This window comes from Typopeltis vanoorti, chromosome 3, assembly GCF_054136105.1.
Source record: "Typopeltis vanoorti isolate ZY-2024b chromosome 3, IOZ_Tvanoo_1.0, whole genome shotgun sequence".
Lineage (NCBI taxonomy): Eukaryota > Metazoa > Arthropoda > Arachnida > Uropygi > Thelyphonidae > Typopeltis > Typopeltis vanoorti.
Window position 1 is genome coordinate 65646456 of NC_143551.1, and position 20938 is coordinate 65667393.

The 20938-nt window shown below is 34.9% G+C and overlaps 1 protein-coding gene across 1 annotated transcript in view; it reads left to right on the top strand.

Annotated features, from left to right (window-relative positions):
* Positions 1-830: 830 nt before the first annotated feature.
* BBS9 (Bardet-Biedl syndrome 9) overlaps positions 831-20938 on the top strand; it is a 347462-nt gene continuing 327354 nt past the window's right edge. Inside the window, exon 1 of the mRNA XM_090415673.1 lies at positions 831-913. The gene's annotated coding sequence lies outside the window, so the exon portion shown is untranslated. The remainder of the gene's footprint in view (positions 914-20938) is intronic.

The following is a 20938-nucleotide window of genomic DNA, read 5'->3' on the forward strand; positions in this document are numbered from 1 at the left end:
ATAGAGAGGACATAGTTCTAAGGCCAGAAATGAAAAGACCCCATGGCCCTCGAGTACTCTAATAGCACAAGGGTCATAAAGTAAGAAGAGTTGGCTGATAAGGCCTTATAGGAAAGATTAAAGTAAGTGGGTCTTCCTCAAAGTAGAAGAAGGAGAGGATAGATCCAGCTAGGGGTCCATGGGAGTGCCGCTTCCCTTACAATCAAGATGATTGCCCCTTATGGTCCTGTTGGTCCACGAGTCCTTATTCAGCATATTCGGACCACCCTACCATATATAAATATATACACACACACACGCACCCGCATGTACACACACACACATGGTGGGCTCCCGTATCCGCCACCCAGGGGACGCGCTCTCTAGGGGTTACAGGTTCCCCTGAGAGATAATAATAATGGTTATTTTATAATAATAATATATAATAATAATAATATATATATATATATTTATATATAATATATATTTATATATATATTATTTATTTATTTATTTATATATATAATTTATATATAATATTATATATATATATATATTATTTTATTATATTATATATATATTATATTATATATTATTATATATAAATATTATATATAATATATAATAGATATTATATATAAATAAATAAATAAATATATATATATTTATTTATATATATATTTATATATAATAATATAATAATAATTATTAAATAAAAATAATAGTACACAAAATATAATAATACGTAATAAAACCTTTTTTTTTCTTTCAAACCACAGTTCGGATTACTGGAGGGTTCGGACTAAAGAGGTTCGGATTAGCGAGATACTACTGTATTATAAATGAGGAATCAAATTTTGTTTATTAGTTTTTGCGACGATCGAAATTAATGTACCTGACTGATGACTTAATCAAATGAAACGAAACATTGTAGGTAAGGCTATTATTATTATTATTATTATTACGTGACATCTCCAAGGAGTCCAAGGACTTATCTCTGGAGGGCACTCTACTCCACTCCACACATCTAACCGTCTCTCCTACTATCAACGCCATCTACCGCCCATCACCACCAATAGTATTTTTTGTCTGTAAATTGCGTGTGTTCTGAAGGCCAATTTGCCTGTACGCCGGAGGGAAAACCCTGCTATCGCCCTATAAGATCAGCTAACTCACCTTCAAATAAAGTAACTCATATAAAGATTCCATATAAAGTTTGCATTGTTTCGCGGAGATGGGTGATATTTAGAAGGGAAAAAAATATACTTTTTTAAAAATTTATAATATATTAAAAAATCGTATTCCTAATTTTAGTATCGCAAAAGGAGTAATTATTTGTTTCATAAGAAAGTGCACTTAATAAAGTCTTAGAGAATCAAAAAGAAAAATAAGTCGTGAAAAAAGTAAACAAACAAAAAAAAAACATAACTTGAGCAACGTTTATCATGTGGATACTTGTTAATTAAATAAATTTTCTAAAAATGTATTTGATGCTTCATTTTAAAAATCTTCTCTTTGGATAATATCGACTTTATATTTTAATATTTTTCAATTTTAATATCTTTATGTGTGAATAATAGAATTTCATTAATTATTATTTATAATTTTTATATTTTAATATAAAAGTGCGTCTAAATCTGAAATTATCAAATTAAAATGAAATACAATTTTTTTAGATTAAGTTCATTATATAGGTTTTATTCATAGAATCAAAATAAAAGAACATTGCCAAATATCTGTGTTCATTATTGTGTACAAATACTGAATACTTTTTAAAAGTCTAACTGTGAAAAGATAAAGTCATAATAATAAACCTGCGATTGCTTGAGATGCGCAGGCACACCATTCTACGAACTGCTGAGAAACCTTGAAAGTTGTAGTACTCGCTTTCCACTCTGTCCTCGGTAAGCACAAACTCTATTACATGTGTATCCAGATTTAGTTCATGTACCTAAGAACTAATACAGGGTGTCCCAAAATTCACGCAAGAAGTAATTTTGATAGAAAACACAGGTTTTTAATTAAAAATTGTAATTTCTTATTGATTCATAAAGTATACAGTATAGGGTTATGCATGGAACAGCATATCGGGTAAATGGCCGCCACGGCTTTGCTGGCACATACGCACTCTTTTGTCGAAATTTTCCATGACCGTTTTGCATAAATGTGGCTGAATTTCGTTGATACAGCGCTCAATTTCCTCCTTCACGGCGTGGGTGGTCGTAGGCTTGTTGGCATAAACCTTAGACTTCAAAAAACCCCAAAGAAAAAAGTCCAACGGCGTTAAGTCACATGATCTGGGCGGCCAATTCTGATCACCAAAACGGGAAATTACACGACCAGGAAATGACTCATGCAGTAATTGAATTGTTTCTCGGGCTGTATGGCATGTGGCACCGTCTTGTTGAAACCACATGTCGTCCACATCCATATCTTGCAATTTAGGCACAAAAAACTGGGTTATCATGTCGCGATAGCGAGCACCATTAACTGTTATTGCCTTACCAGCCGCATTTTCGAAGAAGAATGGACCGATGATGCCTCCAGCCCAAAATCCGCACCAAACAGTGACACGTTGTGGATGCATTTGCTTCTCAACAATCACTCGTGGATTTTCTGAACCCCAAATGCGACAATTTTGTCGATTAACGAAGCCATCAAGATGAAAATGAGCCTCATCGCTGAAGATGATTTTGTTCGAAAAATCATCTTCAGGATTATGGAACAACAAGCATCCACTTGTTGTTCCATAATCCATTCACCGAACTCTCTTCGCTGTGTGTGGTCAGTAGGCTTCAGTTCTTGAGTCAATTGCACTTTGTAAGCATAAAAATGCAAATCTTTCGTGAGAATACGCTGTAGAGAGCTTCTCAAAATGCCCAATTCAAGACCATGGTGCCGAATTGATGTTCCTGGACTCTCAGCAACACTCTCACGAACTGCTTCGATGTTTTCTGTTGAACGACTTGTTGAAGGACGGCCAGAGTGTATAAGATCACTAATTGATCCAGTTTCCTTGAATTTTTTAATTAATCTTTTCACACTTGATGAAGTTAAATCAATATTCCGGCCATATTTTGTATGAAAATTGCGAACTGTAGCTGCCAAACCTTTATTATTTTTAAAATATTGCTCAACAATGAAAATGCATTGTTCTTTCGTGTAGCGCTCCATTTTTAATAACCCTGAACTGTCAGCTGTCACGCTGTCTTTTTTTTCTCGTTGGCAACACTTTACCGCACAAGTGGCGCTAAATTTAAATCTTGCGTGAATTTTGGGACACCCTGTATATGGGAAATAAGTAAATAAAGTACTGAACATAAAGCAATTACAGCTTTTGAATTCTTTCCTCCCTCAGCAACAGGCTAAATTCCACCCCATTGTTAAAGGGAGTCAGTACACCTTGGTATTAACAGGATAGTTTTTTATTAGTCTGCGCGGTTAGCCTAGTGGCTATGCGCTTCGCAATCACTGGGAAAGGAGTGTCCTGGGTTCGATTCCCGTCACCAACGTGAGGAGCTTAGGATCTTTGAGCTAGCCGGTCTTGAGCGTAGACAGCAGAGTTTTTCTTCTCAGTTTATCTGGGGTTTTTCCTCCCGCAAGCAGGCAAACCGGTCCCGTGAACACACGCAGCTACAGCCATAGAATATATCGGAAGGCATAGGGCTAGTCACCTTATCCACCTTAACCTAACTAAATGCTAAAATCATGTTCAAAAATCATATTCTTTATTCAAAGTAATTTTTTTTTAAATTTAATTTTAGTTATAATTTTTTTTAAATTTAATTTTAGTTATAATTTTTTTTAAAGAATTTTTAAGTTGGTGTTATTCATTGAGAAATTCTAAATGGTGTCGTCTGATGCCTTCATAAATTTTGTCCGCTGGAACTAATATTCAGCATCTGCTAAAATTAACTTAGCAAGGACGCGAAATAAATTGAATTCATAGTTTGTTCATTTTTTACATATTTATTTGGCAGGATATTAACGTACAAAAACAGGAAAATAAGAATTTCAACTCTTTTTATTGTATTTTCGAGACTAAAAAATCCTTCCAAAATTTTCCATTTTTTTTTAAGAGACAAATTTTATTTAAAACCTATAACTACGCGATTCAAATAAAAGAATATTAATAAAATATATTAGCAATATTTTTATACTTTTATCAATTTCGTAATCTGACTGTAAATTTTGATTTCAGTTAATTCCAGTAGTCTCTGAATGATATGCAAATTTTCATAACTATCTTTGTAATCGAATTTTTTGTGGTAGTCCTTTTTGTTCCTTTGTGTGTGTGTGTGTGTGTGTGTGTGTGTGTGTGTGTGTTGCTATTACAGCGTTCCGTTGAAGTCTGTGTTTACAAATTGCTATTATACTGTGTTGTTCCGTTAAAGTTTCGTAATTCTTTAATCCAAAATAACATATTTACTCTCCCGATTTTAATGCATTAGAAAGGTTAATATAAACAACAATTGCCCAATCCTTAGGTTTCATCATCATTTGTATACCTTTAAAGGGAAAGATCGTTTGATTACTTCCTCTACGTTTTTATCATAATTGGTGTATGACGAAACGCGTGATTCATGTAGTTATTTACAGAAACCATTTTTGCGTAGTTAAAATTTCCTACAACTTTATTATGTCGTAATCACAGTATATTGAAAATATTACTTTTTTATTAATTTGTATTAATTAGCTCGTAATTGGTTAATTAATTGGAGCAATTGTCGATAAATACATATATATGTATTTTTTCATATGATTTCAGCCCTTTGAAATGTTTTTCTTATCACTTCAAAATATTAACTACCGTAAACAAACCCGAGCTATGGCTGTTTGAATGTAAACTACTGTATAAGTACATGTATTGGGAAACAGAATTTGGCGATTTAACCAAAATACTGTACTAAAAGGAAAATTAACTCGCAGTATGAGTTTCAGGTTTTGAGAATATGTATAATTAAAAAAAAGGACGTTTAAATTATCTTTATCGAGATAAATTATGAAAACAAGATAGCTCTCAGTGTTAATTGTAACGATATTTCAATTTTAAGAAGGAAAAGAAAATAAACATAATTAATAAATAAAGAAAATTAAATATATCTTCTGGTCCTAAATAACCAGATTCTTCGAGTCTAAAAGAAATAACCATGGGCAAACTTATAAATGGTAAAATATTAACACGGTGTCAACAATCACGTTATAATTCGGATTCCGATGATTCAAGCATGCTTTTGTTTTGTAGTTGGCTAATCATAAAGACAGATTAATGCTAGAGTTTATATTCATTTACACAGGATCTAATATCGCCATAGAATCCCAGTCTTATGAAGAACTCTTGGTTTTTTTCACAAGACTGGCGTAAGATTTCCGAAGAATTCCATAGAACCTGTTGTCTTTCTGTTGAGGTACATGTGAATTATCTAAAGATAACACATGTAATGACAGAGCTATGGCCTATGGTTCAGGCCTTCTACGAGGATGGTCTGAAAAGTTCTCGGCCTCGACCACAGATGGCAACACTATCGGCACGATTTTTTTTTCTAAGTTGGTACATCTATCATAACCATCCACGAGAAATTGCAAGTCATTCTATCAAGTAGTTTTTTAAGACAGCTGTTTGACGCAAAAGTGTTGTCATATCCCTTGAAATGGATGAAATTGAGTATCGTGCAGTTATAAAATTCTTTGTAAAAGAAAGTTTAACGCCAAAAGAAATTCATTCGAAGTTCATAAAAGTTTATGGGCACTCTCCTCCTTTGTTTTCGACAATTAAAAAATGGGCTGCCGAGTTTAAACGTAGCCGTACCAGCCTTGGATGGGCTGGTACGGCCATCCACGTGAAGGACGTCCAAAAAGTGTAAGAACACCAGAAATCATTGATCAAGTGCACGATATGGTATTGGATGACCGGCGAGTCAAAGTGCGTGAGACTGCTGAGATTATAGTCATTTCAAAAGAACGTGAATTGCAAATGAAAAAGCTTTGCTCAAGATGGGTGCCGTGTTTGCTCACAGCAGTCGATTTTTTACTATGGATGAGACTTGGATTCACCATTACACACCAGAATCCAAACAGTGGAGAGAAGCCGGTTGTTCAGCGCCAAAGAAGACAAAGTTGGTTCTATCAGCAGGAAAGGTCATGGAATCGGCATGTTTTGGATGCTAAAGGCATTTTATTTATTAATTATATTGAAAAGGATAAAACAATAACCGGGGATTCCGATCTTTTAACCAGAATAGACGGAAAAATTTGTGAGAAAAGACACAGTTTACAGAAGAAAAAAAAGTCATCTTTCATCAGGACAATGCACCTGCCCACCAAGGTGTTTTGGAAATGGGAAAATTAAGGGATCTGCACAATGAATTGTTGGAACATCCATAATATTCCCCAGATTTGGCTCCTTCTGACTTCTATCTCTTCTGAAAGCTAAAACTCTTACTCGCTGGTCAGCGTTTTTCTCCGAATCAAGAGGTGATTGCAGCTGTAGAGGGTTATTTGGCAGATCTTACCGAGAACCACTACAGGGAAGGGATGATGGCGCTGGAACATCGCTGGAATAAATGTATTAGTTTTAAGGGAGATCATGTTGAAAAATAAAAATAATTTTGAAATTATAAATTCGTTTCTTCATTGTTTAGGTCGAGAACTTTTCAGACCGCCCTTATATGTCTCTAGCATTGCTCCGCGATCCATTCAGTAATTTCTCCGTCTGTCCATAGAATGGATTCTGAACTGCAAGGAAGTTACACCATTCATCTATTCATTCTCATCCGTTCTTAGATAAGTTGAGTCCCCTCATAATGCAACTGGCTTGCCATTCCTGTACAGCATTCTTTTAAGGATAAGTACTTTGTGTGTGTGTGTGTGTGTGTGTGTGTGTGTGTGTGTGTGTGTGTGTGTGTGTGTGTGTGTGTGTGTGTGTGTGTGTGTGTGTGTGTGTGTGTGTGTGTGTGTAGATGTGCGTGTTCATGGGGCCGATTTGCCTGTTTAGGGATGAAAAAAACAAAAACCGAGCTTCCAGGAGGGAGAAAAGCTCCGTGTGAGACGTTTCAACTCACCTTGAGTTGAAACGTCCTCATAAAAATTCTTCGCTTCCTAGACAGGATTCGAACCAGGTCTTTCCAACCAACTCAGTCTATACCGAGTGCGCTACGAAAGCTCCCTTCAGTTAGACTACAGAGGGCTATATCTTGCTAGGTTTAATTGGTCGAAGATTCTGATGAAAGAAGAACAGTACTTTCATTTTGTATTCTTTAATCATTTTGGCCAGTTTTATTTACTGAAATAGGACTACTATAGGGAAGAGAGGGGAAAAAAAAACAACACTCGCATCCAAAACCAAACGACGAGCACTATTTTTTAGAATTACAACCGCAAATTCAGACGAATCAGTTCGTGACAATTTGTATAATACGATTTCGAGTAGAAAGCGGTTACACAATCAAATGTGCACAAAGAGGTCACGTGGTAGCACTCAATAGGATAAAAGGCAAAAGGCTGAGCTAAGCGAATCATGTTTGAAGGAGCTCTTTTCGTAAAGGAATACAAGTTGCAAATTTGGATGTCTTGTAATGTCTCAATGACATTATCTAGATGATTTCACGCGGAGAAGAATTATTGAAAAGCTTGAAGAAGGCTGCAGAATTAGTGAATTGGCAAGAGCTGGGGATCTCAATAGCGTTGTGTCCAGGCTCTGGGCAGTGTTTCAAACCAATGGAATGTGTTCTAGATGTTTGCTAAGAGGTCGCCCTCGTTCTACCACGAAGCATGAAGATAGGTTTGGGGTTATAACAACAAAACGTAATCGACGCGCCACGGCAGGTCAGCTCCATTCAAGCATAGGTACGCGAATATCTCGAAATATTGTGGCAAGGCGTCTGTAATAAGAAGTCTATACGCCCGAAGTGCGTCCCTTTATCCACAGCTCATCATAGATCACGTTTTCAGCGGTGTTGTATCCATAATAATTGGACAAGACAACAATGGGCTAATGTACTCTTTACAAATGAGAGTCGTTTTAGCCTTTCCTCAGATTTTAGATGACACCTGATCTGGCGTGAAAGTGGTTCTGTTTACAATCGCGAGAATGTTCTTGAAAGGGATAGATATGGTGATGCTGGGATCATGGTGTGGGGAGACATTATACTTAATGGACGCACCGAGCTACAATTACTGTAAAAAGGAACTATGACTGGTGAACGATATTGCAACGGATTTCTTGTTGGATTATTTCGTGGTGCTGTAGGGGAAGAATTCATTTTTATGGATGACAATGCTAGACATTATACACGAGAAGTGGAGATACTTCTGGAAACCGAGGATATTAATCGAATCGAGTGGCCAGCACGCTCCCTAGATCCCAACAACTCCATAGAACACATTTGGGACGCAATACGGAGACGCATTGCCTCGAAAGCCTTATCTTGCTCTGAAGGAGGAGTGAGCCAGTTTGTCTCAAGATCTCCTGAATCACTTTGTGGTGAGCATGGTACGACGTTGAAGGGGGGGGGGATGCATCGCAGTTCGGGGGAACATATTCCATGCTGAAATGTCTTGCCGAATAATTTCCCGCTTTCTGTAAGTTTTCTGTACATTCATTTCTTAACTACGACCTTAGGAAATTTGTAACATTTGCCAAAAATGAATTGCAATTTAATTTGCGCGAAATTTATAACACATTTTTTGTGTAATATACTTTATTAGTATGCTGGCAATAAATTTATGTCCACATTTGGCTGAAGTCATGAAAAACGTTTTTAAAAAAGAAAAGAAAAATATACTTCTATTATATATATATATATATATATATTCCGGAAACCCTAATCTGGAGACCAAACATGGAACTTTTTTCAAGCCACATCAGGACTCCAAGTAAGCGGATGGATATCCTTCATTTGCCTTGCTTAAAAATGCTATTTTTCTTCGAATCATTTTTTTTTTTAAGTTCAGCATCGACTGATGTTTCAGAGCACCAACTCTAAGCACCCAAATAATAAAACCACTAGTGAAGAAGAAAAGAAAGCGAAGGTTTCTTACCTTAGTTTATGCTGACTAATGAAAGGAGCGGCTAGATAAGACGCGGATTATACTTCAATTAGAAGGAAGAGATTGCCTATGTAGTCCTGTGGTAACACTTCCAATAATGCTAGATCGCTAAAGAAAAGGGCCGTTACGTTGGATTCTCGATACCAATTACAATAACTTTTTTGTGACTTTTTCTCAGTTAGTTCTCAAGTTAGATGACTTATTTTTACGTAGATAAATACGATTTTTCCTTCCTGGAAACTCGAGTTTTTAATCTCAGAAATCAGAAGAACCTCCCTGTCAGACAAGAATATACCAGCACTTTTCTGCTGTGCTATTTCCCTAAAATCTTGAAATCATAGGTAACTCTGAAGGGTTGATACCGGATGCCCACCGATTTTCAAAAGTTAGGGATAAAAGAGTTTTGCCCATTCCCTTTGGAAATAAAAAAAAAAGGCGAGAGTAGATTTATCTATTTTATTATGTGAAAGGAGAAGATCAAGGGATAAGGAAAGTATAGACAGAAGTGAGTGAGAGAGAGAGAGAGAGGATTTTTTTATTATTATTGTTATTATTTATTAAGAGAGGCCTCCAGTGAGTCAGGGACTCATCGAGGGAGGCCACATACTACAAACACACACCAGCTATCTTACTCATTCTTGAATTCATTCACACTGCTTGCACTCACAACATCCATGGCAATCTATTTGAATCACACACCACCCTATGAGAGAAAAATCTAGCCCTCACCCCCTTATTAGCGGCATTCATTCTCAGCTTCCAAGAATGCTCTTGTCGTTTCCCCACCATAAATTTAAAAATTCCAGCAATTGAAATCCTGTATGACCCTTTCAGTAGTTTATAAGTCTCAATCATATCATCCCTCTTTCTCCCGTTAGATAGTGTCTGCAGTCTACACATTCTAAATCTGTCTTCATAATCAGTATTCCATAATCCTAATATCATTTTTAATACTCTCCTTTGCACTTTCTCCAATATATCAGAATCACAGTTTCCAACTTAATTCCTTCACATTATGTGAAGAAATTAAGTTGTAAATAAAGTGGAGAGGGTTGGTAAAGAAGATTGAATGTGTCTGGTCATATGCTCTTCCATTTATCCCCAGGTGTGATTCCGTACAAAGTGAAGGAATGCAGTCCTTACCATCGGCCTGTCTCTAATTTAAGTCTATAATATATACATTCATCATCATCATCATCATCTTATTATTATTATTATTATTATTATTATTATTATTATTATTATTATTATTATTATTATTATTATTATTATTATTATTATTATTATTATTATTATTATTATTATTATTATTATTATTATTATTATTATTATTATTATTATTATTATTATTATTATTATTATTATCGTCATCATCATCATCTTCATCAAATTCCTGACATGTACCCTCAAGGGGTGTACAGGATATGATAGTACTTCATGAAAAATTTACCTCATTACTAACTTCCTATCTACAATTTTCCTCCAAATCAGTCTGTTACTTGTCAAGACTCCAACATTATCAGATCTTATATTTCTATCGTCTAAGGCACTTTGTACCGTGTCAATCCACTTATATCTTGGTCTTCCTCTGGTCGTTTTCCTGCCAACCTGACAGAGAACACTTGTTTTGCTAATCTTTCCTCGCCCATTCTGTTCAAGTGACCATACCACCTGAGATTAGCTCTGCTAACGCATTCCAGGATGCTGACAATGTCAAGTTCTTTCCTAATATCCTCATTTTTAATATGATCAGTCTGTTACTTGTCAAGACTCCAACATTATCAGATCTTATATTTCTATCGTCTAAGGCACTTTGTACCGTGTCAATCCACTTATATCTTGGTCTTCCTCTGGTCGTTTTCCTGCCAACCTGACAGAGAACACTTGTTTTGCTAATCTTTCCTCGCCCATTCTGTTCAAGTGACCATACCACCTGAGATTAGCTCTGCTAACGCATTCCAGGATGCTGACAATGTCAAGTTCTTTCCTAATATCCTCATTTTTAATATGATATTGCCATTGAGGCCATCTGTTCACGCCTCTAATCTTTCTCAGGACTCTCATATCTGCGGTCTCTAGTCTTTGGTCAAGTGTTTTACTTCTGACCCAGCTCTCAGATCCATAAGTTAAAACTGGTTTGAACACTGTCTTGTATACAGCTAATTTAGTGTTCCGACTAATTTCTCTCTCATTCCATATGAATTTATTCAATTGACTTCCTACCATACCAGCTTTGTTGATTCTGTTGTGTATTTCCATATTTAATTTACCATCTTCACTAAAAATCGTGCCTAAGTAGCTGAAATGTTTTACTTGTTCCAGGTTCCCCGTTCACAAAACAGTTGATATTTTCAACAATTCTGCCTATTTTCATTGTCTTTGTCTTTTTAATGCTCACCTGCATACCATATCTATTACAACAGTTATTCAATTTAGTCAGGAACTCTTGCAAACTTGTAGCGGATTTATTTAGAAGTATAACATCATCCGCATAAAGCAAAGAGCTGACATTAACATCTCCAATTTTGATATCATGTTTAATACCACTTTCCTTCATAATGTGATCCATATAGATAATGAATAACAGAGGGGATAATGTACATCCTTGTCTCACACCAAATTTAACATTAACCATCTTCCTGTACTTCCTTCAATTCTAACTGCTGACTTACAACTCAAATAAAGACTAAGTATTGCTTGATATAATGCTCCATTGACACCATATAACTGTAGCGTATTGAATAGCTTCTCTCTTGGCACCTTATCATATGCCTTTTCCAGATCTACAAAACTCAAATAGAGATCTTTGTTATATTCCCATGAATTCTCCATTATTTGTCGTAAAGTGAAGATTTGATCCTGACAGCCTCTATTTAGCCTGAATCCAGCTTGTTCTTCACCAAGTTTTTCTTCTACAATTCTTCTCAACCGTTTCTTAAGTATACTTGCATATATTTTACCAGGAACACTCAGTAGGGAAATACCTCTGTAATTCTCACGTTCAGTTTTATTTCCCTTTTTATATATGGACTTCTGAACTATGCAGTACAGCCACTGTAAGGCTTTTATACCACCATACTTCAGCATTTCTGGTCGAATATCATCTACTCCTGCTGCCTTTCCACATTTCAAGCCTTTGATGGTTTTTTCTACTTCAAGTATAGATACATATTCCTGACTGTATGCCTGGTCAGTGTTTTTTACTACTGTGCTATCACTGCTTGTTTCATTTAGCAATATTTCGAAGTAATTACTCCATACTTCAAGGATATCTTTTTCTCCCGTTTTCATGTCACCTTTATCATCTATAACTCCTCTTACAGTACTCTTCCCTCCATTTCTAAGCTTCTTCAATAATCTCCAAAATATTTTGTCACCTTATTATTATTATTATTATTATTATTCTCTCTCCTTCCGATCTTTGTTTATGCTTCTTCCTATCCCTTCACTTCCTTCTCTCAGTTTAACTCACTTTTTACCTGGCTTTCTGTCATCAGCGAGCACGAGACCCAATATTAAATAAAATACTCTCTTTCTTTCTTTCTTCTCCCCCCCCCCCCATGCATTAATGATTTTGCCTATGCATGACACTCCGAGACATGACATTAGCCACTGTCAACCTTCAAATAATATAATCAGAACACTGAGAAACATTTACGTGCTCAACCTCCAAAATATTTCCATAATTAAAATTAGTTTAAACCCGTTCTTTAAATATTTCATTGTCATCACTCTCCACATTTCCAGGAATTGTTATCGATTTTTTCCCCCCACATTCCGCTCATATTATTATCCTCTTTGGTACATGCATGGAATGGCTGCATTTGATTCAGCGGAGTTGTTATCAGTATCTTTTACACCATGAAGGACATTTGTAATATATTTTCCTATTTTTTCAGACTGTAAGTTGACCTTTAAAGATATTGTGGTTTGTTTTACTAGTGAGATTTTTAAAAAGTTTTTAATTATAAACTCTAGAATACATTTGCGGTGTATGCAGAATGCTGGCGTAGCAAACGGATCAAAATTACTATTGAAAAGCGATTTTTTTTTTTAATTCTCCATTTATTATCTGCGTTTCAAATGCATGTATAAAAGATAAAAAATAAACTACATTAAAAACAAAAAAGGCATAAATAATCAAAAGTAAAGCAAATTTAAGATGAATGAAGTAAAAATGAAAGTAAAAAATAAGTAATTCAAAAGTCAAATAGAATAAAGATAATTATTATGTGACAGTCAAAAGACTCATCGAGGGAGAGTGTGCCAACAGCATCGAAAGATTGAACCCTTCCAACTACTAACCGCGCTCAAACTTGCTTAACTTTTTGCGAGTCATTAGCAGCAGAGGCTCAACCAAACGACCGACCTTTTGGATTAAAAAATGGAAGAAATGGAAATAAAATATATGTAACCTATAGAGAAACATTCTAACCGAATCCAAGGCCATTTCTAATTCATAATACGATACTTATTGACGTGTGGACAATTCTGAAGCGAATGAATATGTCAATAGTTTCAAATACAATTTAAAAAAATCACCCCTCCCCCACGAACTGTGCATTTTTACTTCTGTTGAAAAACTGATTATTCATTTGACATTATAAACTGTTAAAGGGAAGGAAGGAAGGACACATTTTATAGCCAACTAATACCAACAATTGTTGGCCTGTTTTTGGTCTATCGTTAGCATATTCGCTCTCCAACCAACAGGCTGCGGGCATGGTGTGCGTCTTTAGGTGGGAGATGAATTTCATCGCTCGGTGTGGGACCACTGTCCCGGTTATTGGAGGCATGAAGTGGATTGAAAATAGTTCCATGTTTGGTCTCTAGAGGAGGGTTTCCGGACTATGTAAAAAAAAATACAAATATATACAATTAAATAGAAAAACTTCTCAGTCCACTCACAGTACTAACGTGCTATAGGTTAACAACTTTTCGTATTAAATTAAAAACTTACTATTCTACTTACGCTTTAAATACTATGTAAATTGTAAATATTTACAAGTTTGATAAATAGAACTCGAAATCCAAATTTTGTACAAAAAAAGAAATACTTTAAAGATTTGCAACATTTAATAGTACCTGCGTTACTGTATGCAATTGAAATATGAATAGTATCACAGGAAGATAACGAATAAAAATAAATGACATGAGATTTGTGAGAACTTCAAAATATACGTTATTCATCAATACACAGAATGAAGATGTATTAAAAGAATTAAAGGAAATCAACGGAAGACAAAATAACTCAAAATAAACAGAAATGGATAAAACACTTTAACCCGAATGACAAATATCCTAAATGTCTATTAAATTATAAACCGAAAAAGAAAGAAAAAAACTAGCGAAGACTTGAAAAAGGTTATTAGACTAAAGAATGAGATCGGCACATATCGAAAGATATATTCATGATTAGTGTTGATGACGATTGACGATGATAATCATAATATATATTAAAAAAAATGTGTTATGCTTCTGTGTTTGTACTATGTCCGCTCTCCAATAACTACATTCTGCGTGGTTAGCCTAGTGGCTTTGCGCTTCGTAACCATATGCCTGGAGAAGGAGTGTCCCAGGTTTGATTCCCGTCGAAGACGTGAGGAACTTGAGGATCTTTCTTAGGCAGAGCCAAGTTAGCCGGTCTTGGGCGCGGGCAGTAGGGTTTTTTAACGCCAGTTTGTCTGGCGTTTTTCATCCCGCAAACCGGCCCCGTGAACATACGCTGCTACAGTCAAAAAATATATATATATATACCCCCCCCACCCCAGCGGCAGACTAGGCGACAGGTCGGTTGGGAGTGGTACTAACAAGAAGTCGCATCTAAGTAACACGCGAACTCTGCAAAGGAAGCGGGAATAACGCGTAGTGAAAGAAGAAGATTTTCTGTGCACAGTTTCCCTAAGCGGTAATTACGATCTGCTTCCCCGCTGGGGATACAGATCGTAATCACCACTTTGGGTTTGCAAAAGGCTTTCCGAGGATCCCGAACGAAGTGCTATAAACATACAGTACAATGCTTTACTTTCTGTTTTTCAATTTAAATTATTTTACAGTACTAAAATGAATATTTTTTTATATTTCTTTATTTCTTTTGTATTATAACCGTGAATGTTGAAGATTAAAAAACATTACAAAAGCATAATAATAAATGCAACCGATAGCTGTTTATGATGCAGAACATTTTCGACAGATGCGTGGGCTTGAGAAACTAAATACTCCTACTTTAAAGGATCTCATATGTACAAGTGTAAATACAGTAGTTCGACGTCACAGTTACTGGAATCAAAGTGTTAATTGCAACATAAAATATCGGTCCCAAATACGACATTTGAAGATTTTGTTACACCACACAACGATATGACACGTACATGACTCTGTGGTAAGGAATATATAACCCGTTCCTAACATATTCATTTAAATAGGATTTTTTGCGTTGGTGACTGCTGAGTGTTGACACAAGCAGACACTGGAGCGGGTCATATAATGTAGATACGCTTCATGGTATAATATCCAAAGAACAAAAAAATCAGCGGGATGGTTAGATGTCTTATCCATATATAAAAATACTTTTCATGTAGGCTGAGGCATAAAATATGCTGTACATTTTTATATGAAGTCCTAAGTTAGGCAAATAATTATTATAACAGGATTCGCAAAAATAAAAAAGAAAAAAACAAACAAAACAGGAAGGGACTGCGATTCTTTTGGGAATAAAGAAGACAATGACTTTCAGATACTTTTTAAACACGCACTGCAATCAAAGTTGAAGATGATAACTTTGTACTGGACATCTTAGTGAGGATTTTCTTGAAGAATATTACAAAGGTGTTTAGGTAAAGACCAGAAGTTTTAACGAATGAAATGGTAAAGCATTTACTTCAAAGTCTAAAATCTCATTCATTGTTTTGGAGGAAAAAAGTATTCCATATTACCCCCCCTTCCCCCAAAAAAACGTAGTTTTGAAAAATCTTGGAATAAAAAATGTGTCGAGATAAAGGAAGGTCGTAAACAGGAACTGAGAAAAAACTTTCTGGGTTATATCTTAAGCACCGAGAAATTTAGTTTTTCTTTAACAATTTTCATTTTCTCTTATAACAACAAAATAGTATCCTTATTACTCGAAGTTCGTGTGGTATTAAACGAGGTTTAACTCATTTGCAGTCTGACTTCTTTGCTATTTAGAAAATTTCACATTTGATTGCGCCATTATTCCAGAATCCATCTCATCATCGACACAATCGAGTTTCTTCTTACCCAAAATAAGTTTATGTCACCCAAACGAAGGATTCTCATTGTACAATTTAAATTACCTTTTATCTTTAGTTATTATGATCATTATTGTTGCTGTCGTCGTCGTTGTATTTTTTTTAACTATTATGTATGCAATAAATGTTACTATAAGAAACTGAAAATAGTTGGCAAAAACTCACACAGTTATAAGTCGATAAGAGTAATATGTCTTATAATAAAAGCTTTTTTTTTTTTTTAAGCCAGAATTCTTGTCTCTGTCAATCACAAGTGAAAAGTCTAAAGTCTGTGTCAACCAGAAAACATGAATTATTTATTTAATATTTCCGGAATGATGGAACAGAATAAAATTCTGCTTCCCGAAATGGCATCCTTATCTGCTCCCCTTATCACTAATCAGCACCGTCGTGATTATTGGATTAAAAAAAATAAAAAATGTGTCGTTTAAATTCCAAACCATGACTGGATTTACTAAACAAACAATAATAAACGATTAGAACAAGAAAACAAAATATTATTCCACTGAAACGTGATAACAATTAGTGAGAAATTGTACAATTAATAATTCTAGCAGTGTAAAAGTTATGGCTGAAAAGGTTTGTGACTCGGTCATAGAAATGTCAAAGTTGGTAATTACATCATCAACTTATAACTACATTTGTCTAATGCCACTTTATGCAAACAAAACGCAGTCTATAAATGTCAGTAGATTCTAACAGTAGATTCAAATTTACCTTTATTTTCATTTTATAGTATTACAACTGCTACTACAACTTTCTAGATACTGTATAAATATACAATAAATATACGTGTCAATATGCCCATATATTTTTAATAATAAAAATACTCGGACATTTAGAATTATTTAGAACGTTAATTGGAAGAATTCCATCTGTTTTAGTCTCTTCTTCGGCTTAGATACACTCAATTATGTGGACAATTACATATACATAAAATTGAATATAAAATATAATCGAAAGCTAAAATTAACCAGTAAAATCGAAATAAGATTAAAGTGGATTTAACTACTTTAATTTACGTTAAGTAAGAGAATAAACAATAATTAGTGCATTAGCTATCAGCTAATCTGTTAGGGAATGCTGGATAGTATTGTCACGGCCTTCGTCTAGTGTCCTTGGCATCTTGATGATGACCTCTGCTGAGCCGCAAGTAAATTAAAACTGTTTGTTCATATTTATAATGAGAATGTTTTGAAAGGCAGTTTTCCAACCAAACTGCAGCCTGTCCTCAGAGAGAGAAAGAGAAATAATTAACTGGATAAATATCACACGTATGTGTGTATTAGTCACAGTGCTCAACTAGTATACATCAATGATTCAAGGAAGAAATAATTAATGAAAATGGAATAAATCTGCTACAATTTTGTCTTCTTCTTCCTAATATGGAATTTAGGCCAAGTGGCCTGTTCCGGTCTCATGCCATCTCTTTCTTGGTCTTCCGATTCTTCTTTTTCCACTTATTTTGTATCTGTATAATATTTTTGGTAGTCTGCTGTTGTCCATTCTATTTAAATGTTCTAGCCATTTTTGTTTATACTGTCTTATGTAGTAATTAGTTGATTTTATTTTCAGGGATTGTAAGATTTCTTCATTTGTTTTGTGGTCCCACTTGGTACATCCAGCTGTTTTTCTGAGGAACTTCATTTCTGCTGTTTGAATTCGTTTTTCATCTTTCCTTTTCATGGTCCATGTTTCGCTTCCGTATAGTAGAGTTGGTTTTGACAAGACATTATATAGTCTGATTCTAGTGTGTTTTTACAAAAACACACTAGGGATGGCTTAAATATATTATTTATTATGCCATTTACTTTGACAAAGTTTGATATTTTAGTGTCTATGTCTTTTTCTTCTACGCATGATAGATCACATCCCAAGTATCTGAAAGTATTTACTTGTTCTAATATTTTATCATCTATCACTATTTTACTTATTGGGTTTTCTCCTTTCAATGCCATTATTTTTGTTTTTTCTTTAGATATTGTCATATTATATTGTTTTGGATATCATTTAATGATTTTAATGATCTTTGTAAGTCATTTTCTTATGTAGCTAATACTATTTGATCATCTGCAAATACTTGTATCTATCTTCATTTGCGGGGTCATTTGTATACCAAAAGGGTTATGCTGTTTCCAGATTGTTATAATTTTATTTATATATATATTGCAAAGGTGAGAGGTGAGAAGCAGAAGTGAGAGCAGAGGTGAGAGGGTACATCCTTGTACTCTTCTTGATATATCTTTCCATTCTGAGATGCGTTCTAATTTAACTGCTATTTTATTTCCTGTATATATTTCTTGAATATATCGTAAAAGTTGGTTTGATATGTTTAAATCGGTTAATATTTTAAACAATTTTTGTCTACTAATTTTGTCAAAGGCTTTTTTCATAATCAATAAAGACCACGTGTGTTTCTTTTTGAAATTCTTTCCTCTTTTCTATTAATAATTTTAACGTAAAAATTGGATCTACGCAGGATCGGCCTTTTCGGAAAGTCTCTTACCAGAGTGGGTAACTCCAACTATGAAATTCGGAGGTGGTGGTGGTGGTGGTGTGATGGTATGGGCCAATTTTTCCTAGTTTGGCATCGAATCTCTCTCTTTCTTGTACCGCAAACATGCAACTCCGATAGGTATGCGAAGATTCTAGAGAATGCAATGTTTCTTACTTTGTGGCGTTTTCATGGAACTGACCATCGTCTCTTTCAGCAAAACATTCTCATTGTTACTGTAACTGCGTGGTTTCTGGACATGAACGTCAACACACTTGATCTTAACCGAAATGAACACGTGTGGGATGAACTGGAGATTCGGGTGAGGTGAAGGGAAGTCCACCCAGCAACTGTCCAGGACCTCATTACATGCGTACAGGAGGAATGGTTCAAATTTCCCATTGATCGCTATCGTACGCTTGTGGAAAGTATGCCCCGTAGGATTGCTGCAGTCATCGCAGCGAAAGGAGGTCATAAATCTTATTAAGATGGGTGCCATGGCTGTTTGTTTCTCACACTAAGGTGTCCGTTGACTACTTTCCAAGCAATGTATTCTATAAATGCATTTGAAAAAAAAAAACGATGCAACGTGTACCTTTAGCTTAAAGAGTTAAATTTAGTTATCGTCATGACACGAATTCCCAGGTTTTTCCTCTCGCAAAATGAGGCAGTCGGCTAGAAAATGCAAACCAACAGAAAAAAAAAAAAAAAAAAAAAATGTTAAAATGAACTGTGTAGTATAGTGGCTTCTCACAATGAATCCTGGGCGTCCTTGGTAGTTACTTCCACATGTAATAATAAAATAAACATGAATTATTAGTACTTATTAAAAGACCCTTTTCTCAGGGACTCACATTCATGAGTACGGGCATGGCAAACTCGAGATAACCAAGCTAGACCTGACTTACTTCGTACAATATACACTTGGCATATCATATCTGGCGACTGGTCTACTCTTCTTTCCCCTTTATTCTCTCTTACTTCTTACTCCCCCCCCCCCAAGTGCTATTAGAGCAATTCGAGGGCGAAGGGGTGACTCTTTCCTCTCAAACTGTAGTTTCCACTATCTACTAAAAAAGGCAAGCCTAGTTGTTTTAAGGTGGCAGCCCCACTACTAGGATACCTATCGTCATGCTAGTCACTTGACATAGGGAAACACATATTACTTTCAAGTCTCAGCGAAATCCAAACCGGGCAGAAAACATGGGAAACGACCGCATGCTGGAAAAGGTTAAGAAACTTTGGAAAAAGAAAAACGTGGTGAAATATGATACATGGAACATTAGAGAATAGCACATAAAGAAGAAAAAAATAATGAATACATTTTACAAATATCAAAATATACATAAATATACGTGGTATGCAAGAGGACAAAAATCAATAATAGACTATTTTATAGCAAACATAATAGACTATTTTATTTTAAAGCAGCAAACCTCTTCCTAGACGTTAAAGTTAGAAGCGGGGGGCTAGACATTGACACAGATCACTATTTAGTACAGGCAAAACTAAGATTTCCACCAAACTGGCTACAAAAAATAGAAAAAAATAAAAAATAAACAAACTAGAGAAACAAAATCTAATTACAAAGGAAGACTGCTAAATGATTCAAGTATAAGAAATTTATACCAACAGAGGATTAATAACTACTTCGAAAAAATACAAGAAAATGAATATAATGAGAAAGAATGGAATAATATAAAAGTAATTAGCAGCATAGGAACACACAAAAAAAATCATAAAAATAAAAAAATTACATATATGGGACAATGAAATAAAAACAATAATTAAAAATAAAAAGCTGGCTTTTAAAAGATGGCTAAGTAGCAAAAAACAAGATGAAATTGAATATAAAAAAAAGACCAGCAATAGCCAAAAAAGAAACTAGAAAAACATTTACACAGAGAAAGCTGGGAAAAATTTGTATCATATCTAGAAAATGATATATACAAAATAAGACCCAGTGCGTACAAAATACTAAAACACATGAATGCAAATATAAAAGAAACTGCAAATATAAAATGCGAAATAGATGTAAAAGAATTCTTGGGTTACTTTACAGATCTTTGGACGGATAATACTGGCATCAAAAATAATTACGCCGTACCTTAAAGGCTTAAATGATATGATAACAATGAAAGAATTAAAG